Consider the following 9,325-nt stretch of genomic DNA (forward strand, 5'->3'; position numbering starts at 1 on the left):
AATTAAAATATCGTACATAAGCACAGCGCAACAGCGGCTTAATTTTATTTTATTTAACAATAACAATAATAAGCTTAAAAAAAAAAAAGAGAAAAGAATGTAATAATGCATGGCTACGTCGTACCGTCGCGTATCGGTACTTTTGCCTGTACCACCCTACAATTAGAATTCAGCGTTTATTCTGGAAAAAAAATCATGTAAAAAAAAAATATGTAAAACCTGGAATTAATAAACAAAGTTAAAAAAAAAAAAACGCTCATACCGCGTTGAAAGTACTCGTTCTCGTCCGATCACGAAAGTCAAGCAGCGCTGGGCACGGTTAGTACTTAGATGGGTGACCGCTTGGGAACTCCGTGTGGTGTTGGCTCTTTTTACTTTTGTTAACACTTGGCCAACCGAACCATCAGATCTCCCTCCCCCCTGTGAAGAACATCGCTGAGTGACCGAACGGGGGGAGGTCTCCCTTTTTGACTTTAGCAACGCATATTTCCTTTTTTGTTGTTGTTGTTATTACCAATTATTGTTTACTTATCCAGTTACCTGGAATTGTTCCCAATTAATTGCGACTCTTCTTCTGCTTTTATAAAGTGCAATATGTAATAAAATACACCAATTTAGTGGTCTTAAAATTAATTAAAAAGTTACACTATCAGTTATGACTAAATAAAGTTGTAGCCGAACGATACTACACTGTAAAAAAATATTAAAATACATTATGAATTTTTAACTTCACGTTCAAGTCGTGTCATTTATCATTAGTCATCTTTAATGTTTTTAATTTTACCTATATCTTTTTATACTTTTAATTTGATGTTCTGTATAAACAATATGTGAAATCGTTAAACAAAATCATTACCGTAAAATATAATTGACGACTTAAATAATTTTTAGACTTTTTTGTTTTTCAAGTATTAGTGAATATTAGTCCTGCTTACTTAGAAAACTGCACGTGCGCATACAGTGTTTCTATGAATTTTGAGAATTTGTTATTATTATGATCTTTTATTTTACATTTTATTTCCTTTGCGAGTTTGTTTAGATGTTCTCCTCCTTAGTTAGAAATCGGCACGGTGGGCAATGTATGGGTTGTCCTGTGCTGGCGCGGTTGTTAATAAGCTATGGTCGTATACATGAAGAAAATATCTTTTTAGCATTAAACGATTATCACCATATGTTGTATCATTCTCGCATACACTCTTACTTATATGTTGCTTTGTTTATGCTTTCCGATAATGTTATATGTATTCAATATTGAGAATTGTAGAATGTGCAAGTATTATACATACGTACGTCGTTTGAGAGAATGCAAAAATACATGTGCCAAAACTTGTGACACAAACCGAAGGGCGATGATTCCCTGCGCGTGGCGAAAATGAAGTCGAAAATGTAAAATGACATTTTTCGCTTTGTTTTCGCGAAAGTCAATTATGAAGTTGCCTCTACTTAACTTCGCAGTCCATTTTCTTGAAAACGAAGCCGGGCATGATTTTACATATCTCTTTTATCCTCTTACATAATTGTACGACGTAAAAGCTTTTTATTCAATAATATTATATACCAAAATTGATTACTTCAACTAACGCTCATACCGAGCTGAATGCATTCTTTCTCGTCAGAGTGCTGGGAACCCCCCAAGCAGGTCGGTCCTCACTGGCAAAAAATACCAGGCGCAAGGCCTGTTAGTGAGTTTGCCAATTTATACAGTAAAACTCAATAAGGAAAAGTGATAAATAATGCTCACTATAAAAACAATCAAGAAAATAAGAGAAGGAAAGAAACAACCAAAAGAAAAATATAGCAAAAGTGAATCAGGAACTTTCTTGGCAATACAAGCTTTGGCACCCAAAGGAAGCGGAAACTCAACCGCCCACCAAACCTGTTGAACAGGAATAACAGGGCACAAAGTAGGCAGGAAAGTGTAAGCAAAAAGGAAAGCACAACAGGAGACGCGGACCGCGAAGGAAACGAAACTATAAATTCAGCAGATAGCTCCCCATTATCGGCAATACGAACGAAAAATAGGTTCAGCGTATTGCAATCGCAAGAGTCCTGCCTATCTCGGATACAGCAACACCCTCAAATAGGAACAATAAAAGAAACCACCATAATAAGGAAAAAGAACGGAAGCCTACGGAAGAAAGCAAGTAGGAATACGGCCTCTCAGGAAATCACAGGGAAATCACATGTCCGAAAGAGAATAAAGAATGGATCGAGAGAGAGATATACTATCATCAACGAAAACCTCAACGTCCCAGGCGTAGCCCAGCGAAATGGACAATGAATTTCCAGCGGCAACGCTACCGAGAAGCCAGACACAACCCAGGCAGGCCACCAGCCTCTACAACAAAGAACGCTGACACCACTGCCCCCCACAAGTAGAGACAAATCGCCTCCAACATACATTACCAATCAAGACCAGAAGGAGACAGTAAAACTCTTTGAAGAGACTCTAAACACAAATTCATTCCATATTAAACGGATACACACAAATAAACATGTGCTATTCCTACGAAGTATGCCAGTCTTTAACAAAGCGAAAGAAATCGTAATTGCAACTAAGACAGCGTTTACGCATATACACCCAAATCGAAGAAGTACCACACGGTCTTACTAAAGGGTCTAAACAATAGTTTCTCCGAGACAGAGATACTCGCAGGGTTACAAGCACTACAGATGTCTGACGTACAATTGACAAAATATTGGTACTTCTCAATAAAAAGATCAATAGAAAACAATGAATTGCTTCCAATTTACATAATCCAAGTATCCCCACAAAGCAATATTAGTTACCTACTAAAATTGAACCGTCTAAATTACTTTAGGGTAAATTGGATAAAGTCAGAAAAAATGACATAACGCAATGTCACAAATGCAAACTGCACGGAGCCGCACGGTCCAAGCGAGTGCAAACTTTGCAAAAAACTTTGCGAAAATATCATCAAATGCAAAGAATCAACAATTTGCGTTGCTCAAATAAGCCGCAAATTCACCCCGTAGTCAAATTTCTTAGCCATCCTAAGACAAGGAATAAGCCGAAACCAAGTCTCTGAAAACCAATCACATCGAACAAATTTATTACCACGCGTAATGCAAAATCCAAATCCAATTAAAACCATATCCGTAACAAACCATACCGTAATAAACTTATCGAAGACTTCAAAAAAAGCATATTCAAAACCCTAAATGAACAACAAACACAATTGAACTAAAACAATCATTAAAAACGCACGAAGAATGGATTGACTCTTGCCCAAAAGAAGGCTCATACCTAAACATATGCCTTGGAGACACACAATTACAATTCCTTAATTTACGGGCAAATAACAGGCTCAAAACTATAGACTACGAATGCGACCATAACGCTCCCGTATTTCAGATAAATAAAAATACATCTGACTTCCTAACCCTAGAAACACAGAGTGACGAACCCAGGTGCGAGTACAAAAAAATAAACTAGAAAAAATTACAAAATCAGCTCGAAAAGTACTGCGACCTAAGTATCCACAACAATGTCAACCTAACCAAGAGGCAAATCGTCTCATTTATAGACAAAATAGAAAAACTTATACAAACCGCTCTTCAAGAATCCGTACTAAAAATAAAGTAAGAAAGTCGGCTTTCGAGCCCTATACCTATTAAAAAAAAAAAAAAAAAAAATTACGAGACAAAAGCTTGATACCATCCAATATTAACAATCTAAAATAAAACTATTCCTTCGATCAAAAAGAAGATTTAGAATAATTAAAGTACCTTTTGTACAAAATAAAGTTGTGTCAAAACAAGAATTCGCAAACATTATAAATCAACAGTGGGCAAACAAAATAAAAAATATCTCTGAAAAGGACTCTGCTAGCATGTCCCACAGAGGAATCAAATTTTTACATCAAAAGAATCAAACTCTACCCCATCTCTCAAATTGCCTTCAGACGAGAATGATTCCATTATGCGCGGTATGAACGTTAACTGAAATAAGTGATGTATTTGCTTTTAATGTACAAAAAAAGAATATTTGAAAAAATGTATGCAAGAATGAGTGTTATATATGGTATTAGTCATGTAAAACTAAAGCATTTCTATTTCCTCATGTTTAGATTATAGATTATTGAAAATAGATTATTAAGGGAAGTAAAAAGGATTGGAAAAACAAAAAGGTCAACACCACGCGGAGTTACCAAGCGGTCACCTATTTAAGTACTATCCGTGCCTGGCGCTGCTTAACTTTCGCGATCGGATGAGAACGAGTGCTTTTTTTTCTATATAACATTTATTGACCAGTAGATGAGAATTACATTTGTATGTTGTTCACAATAAACAATGGACTTCGAGTGCGGGGTGGCTTAGGCAAAAGTACCGATACGTGACGATACGACATAGCCATACAATGTTTTGTGTCGGAATTACAGTTTTTACCGGTTGCAGTTTACCAGTTTGAACCGGCGTCCTTGATCGATAGTTATTTTCGAAGGTACGCCGAAACGAGCTATTCGTGTAGAGAGGAGAACCGAGGCAACGGTTGTCGCTTCCATATCAATGATGGGAATGGCTTCGGGCCAACGCGAAAAACGGTCGATACACGTTAGACAATATCGGTATCCTTGTGAATATTGCATCGCGATAATGTCTATGTGTATGTGCTCGAACCGGCCTGCTGAAGTTTCGAACGTTCCGACAGGTGAGAATACGTGCCTGGTGACATTGCATCGTTGACACGGGATACATTGTCGTGCCCAAGTCCGGCAATCTTTATTTACGGACGGTCAAATGAAACGCGACGTCACCAATTTTTGCGTGGCACGTATCTCTGGATGGGAAAGTCCGTGGAGCGAATTAAACACGTCGCGCCGCAAGGATTTCGGTACGTACCATCGTACAATGTCGCCTGATATGTCGCAATAAATTTCTACCTATAATTCTAATGGTAAAAAATCAATTCCTTCACCAAGCTTAGCGTAAATTAGTGTTGTAGTTACGATGAACGTCCTGAAAAATATGTCTAACCTATTACCGTGAATTTTCTTAACGACCTTGTCAATTATTATCTCATAATAAGATGTTTTGACTGGATGGATTCGATATGGTTCTAACCATTCGGTATCCCTTTTGTCTTTCTTATGATCGTTGTGAATTAGTACAAAGTCTCCTTCTTTGAAAATTGTTTGAGTTCGCGCGACCTTTCTTTTTTGATCTCGAGCGTATCGTTTCTCGCTACTTATTAGTGTTTGTCTCGTTAACTTCAAATATTTGTTCAACTGTTTTTGTCATGGAAAAGACATATCATTACACGTTAGGGTAGTGGTTTTTGCAATCGCGGAAGGTAAATTAGCTTTTCTTCCGAACGTTAATTCAAAAAGGGTAAATTCTGTTCCTACGTGAAGTGCTGTATTATACCCTAAACATATAACATTGAGTATCTCATCCCATTCTTTATCATCGTTATCCCGTAGACTAGTATAAATTAGATCTTTAACTACTGTGTGAGTACGTTCTAATGATCCGTTGGATCGAGGGTGAAAGTTAGTCATCTTGATATGTTTAATCTTAAAAGCTTCGTCAAATTTCGTTATGAGCTCGCTAATAAAATTCTGTCCTTGGTCAGTAAGGATTGTCTTGGGAGCAGAGAATATATAAATGTAAGATTGTTTATCTCGGGATAATTCAGGTGACCGATTCTGAAATCTGAAAATGGAGTTTATTGTGAAAATACTTAAATAAAATACAGGAGTAAACAATAATTAATAATTAACAACAATTAATAACAGTAATAATTAAATACACAAGAACCAATTAATAACATTAAACAATAAATAACAAGTTCTGTGCAATGTCTATCTGAAAATCGAGAATCGATTTTCAACCTCCTGAGCTGCCGATCTTTCTCCGTCAATCTTCAATGTTTTAAATAATTACTCTTTCTTCTGTAATCTTGATTATCTCTGATGTTGCTCTCTGTCCGTCCGTTTGGGAAATGAATGTAAAATAAGGAAAGTCGCTCTGTCCGTGAAAGAAAAGAAGTCATGCTGTCCGTAAACCGAGAGAGTTCCTATCACACTTGAACTCTAGGGAGTTTATATAAATATAATGATTTAATTGCGTTAATAATGGATTCGCTTTGTTGTGTCTTCAGTGGAACTAGCATCAAGTATTTCGTCAGTTTGTCGTGAATTGATAGGATAAATTGGTTTCCTTATTCTTTGTCGTTAGTCGTATAGTGTCCATGGCTATTTTGTCGTTGGGGTTTAAAGGTGTGTCTGAAATTACTGGTTCTTCCTTAGGTCGTATTCTAACTAGTTTTTCTTTTTGGCAAACGTCACAATTTTGAATGAGATCTTCGATTCTACTTATTAAATTTTGGATCTTATATCGTTCTTTGATTCTTTGGTATATCTTTTGAATTCCTAAATGTCCTATCGTACCGTTATGATTTTCCTGAATTATTTTTTCTATCTCTTCCTCGGTTAATTCCTGGATTGGGTCCCATGCAAAAATGACAGGGTATCGGGTATCATTGAAACATAGAAGCATATGTTTGATCTAATTCTAATTCTGCAAACGTGTTGTCTCCTATACCTACTTTTTTGTTATTTCGTAATATGTTATCGATTTTCCGTAACCATATTGCCTCGTTGAACTCTTCTAATTCTGTTTTAGTTAATTGATAGAAAGATTGATCGTTAGGTTTCATTTCTAATCGTTTTGGGATTTCTTTTTCCATTCCGTAAAATGTTGTAAGAAATCTAAGACTACTGTTCCTTCAGGGGTTTCTACTTTTTGAATCGCATGAATTCTAGATGAACTATCTGCGACTGGGTTTTCTTTGCCTTTAACGTGTTCGATTGTGTATTCATACTCTTCTATCTGTAGCGAGGCACGAGACAGAAACCGTTGGGAAGTTTGCTGTCGAGTGCCGCTACAGTACCCCCTTACCAGTGACAACGTTACAATTTTTTTACCAAATGTCGGGGTTGATTCCGCATTCGGCGACTTTTAACGCCTAGCCGAAACCTGCCTGAAACCAATCGGGAAATCGGACTCTACGCCCTGATCGCGTAACGTGTCTATTCCGAGCGTTTTCTCCGTTCGTCCGGTTATTGTCGGCTACATCGCTTTCGTCGCGGGCGTTCGTTTGATCGGTGTTTTGTTCGTACCGAAGCCTCATCGGAATCGACACGTTACGATTCTCGGCGGTTCTTTGTTCGAGGTCCTCCGGTATGATAAAAGCGGGCTTTAAGCGGTCTATGGAGACCGTCACGTCGCGATTATTTATCTTTAACGTGTAATTTTTTTCGCCTCTTTGGATTACCTTAAATGGCCCGTCATAAGGCGGCTGTAAGGGACCTCCGATCGCGTCGTGGCGCAAGAATACGTATGGCGAAGATTCTATCTCGCGAAAAACGAAAATTTTCTTTTCGCCGTGTCGCGTAACCGGGTGCGGTCTGACGTTGCCCATTTATTCTTTTAGTCGGCTCGCGTATTCCGAATTGGCCCGTTGATTCGTCGGTAAGAAAAATTCTGCCGGCAATCGTATGCCGGTGCCGTAAATCATTTTGGCCGCCGTTGCGTTGAGGTCCTCCTTAATAGCGGTTCGAATGCCTAACAAAACTATTGGCAAAATGTCGACCCAGTTGCTCGTGTCGTGGCACTTGATTGCCGCTTTGAGTTGTCGATGGAGGCGCTCTACCATCCCGTTGGACGCAGGATGATAGGCCGTCGTGCGTAGATGTTTGACGCCGAGCAACCGGCATAATTCCTCGAATAAGCGCGATTCGAATTGACGTCCTTGATCGGTTGTAATTTTCAAAGGTACGCCAAAACGAGATATCCAGGTCGAAAGAAGGGCCGTAGCAACGGTTGGCGCTTCCATGTCGGCGATAGGGATTGCTTCGGGCCAACGCGAAAAACGGTCGATACACGTTAGACAATATCGACCTACGAATATTGCATGGCGATAATGTCCACGTGTATGTGCTCGAACCGGCCTGCTAACGTTCCGAACGTTCCGACGGGTGAGGATACGTGCCTGGTGACTTTGCATCGTTGACAAGGGATGCATTGCCGTGTCCATGTTCGGCAATCTTGGTTCATGGACGGCCAGACGAAACGCGTTGTCACCAGCTTTTGGGTGGCGCGTATCCCGGGGTGGGAAAGTCCGTGGAGCGAGTTAAATATGTCACGCCGCAAGGATTTCGGTACGTACGGTCGTACAATGTCTCCTGATACATCGCAATATAATTCTACGTTGTGACCAGGGAAGCGCACTCTCTTTAATCGCAACGCGCACGTGCCGGTGTTAACAATGTCGCGTAGTTCGTCGTCGCTTTCCTGCGCGGCGGCGAGAGTTCGGTAGTCCACAGACATTCCTATCGCTTCGATGCGTGATAAAGCGTCGGCTACGTTATTGTCGGGCCCCTTTATGTATCGGATGTCGGTCGTGAATTGCCCGATGTAATCCAAGTGTCGGAATCGTCGCGGCGAGCACTTGTCGGGGTTTTGTTTGAAGGCATACGTAAGGGGTTTGTGATCTGTGTAAATTATAAAATGCCTCCCTTCTAAGGCGTGTCGGAAACGCTTGACCGCCGTGTATATTGCCAGTAGTTAGCGGTCGTACGCGCTATATTTTCGCTGGGCGGAACTCAACGGTTTAGTGAGGAACCCTAACGGCTGCCGAGAGTCTTTGACGCGTTGCTGGAGTACCGCTCCTACTGCATAGTCGGATGCGTCTACCGCGAGGCTAACGGGCGCGCCAGGTATCGGGTGCGCTAACATCGTGGCGTTAGCTAGGGCGCGTTTCGATTCGCGGAAACTAGCTTCGGATTGCTTCGACCATTCGATGGGCGCGTTGCCCTTTTTTCCTCCTTTTAACAGGTCGTTTAGCGGCTGGAAAATTTTTGCTGCCCCCGGTATGAAACGTCGGTAGAAGTTAATCATACCGAGGTACCTACGTAGTGCTTTAACGGTCTCGGGGAGCGGTACTTCTACAATGGCGTCAACACGTTCTGCCAGCGGCTTTATTCCGAATGCGTTTACGGTGTGTCCCAGGAATGTGATCTCGTTCACACCGAATTCGCACTTTCCGGGGTTGATGACTACCCCGTAATGATTCAGGCGTTGGAAGAGCATTCGGAGGTGTTCGCGGTGCTGCTCTTCGGTTTCGGAGGCGATTAGAAAGTCGTCGATGTACGCGAACACAAAATCTAAACCTCGGGTGATTTCATCGACAAACCTTTGACACGTTTGCGCGGCGTTTCGAAGCCCAAACATCATGTTGGTTGCTTCGAAAAGTCCGAAGGGTGTCGTGATCGCGGTTTTCTTGACGTCTTCGGGCGCG

At 40.5% G+C, this 9,325-nt stretch overlaps 1 pseudogene; it reads left to right on the forward strand.

Annotated features, from left to right (window-relative positions):
- The first annotated feature begins 248 nt into the window (after nucleotides 1–248).
- LOC126926961 (5S ribosomal RNA) lies at nucleotides 249–367 on the forward strand (annotated as a pseudogene).
- The last annotated feature ends 8,958 nt before the right edge of the window (nucleotides 368–9,325 follow it).

Source organism: Bombus affinis, unplaced genomic scaffold (genome assembly GCF_024516045.1).
Source record: "Bombus affinis isolate iyBomAffi1 unplaced genomic scaffold, iyBomAffi1.2 ctg00000064.1, whole genome shotgun sequence".
Lineage (NCBI taxonomy): Eukaryota > Metazoa > Arthropoda > Insecta > Hymenoptera > Apidae > Bombus > Bombus affinis.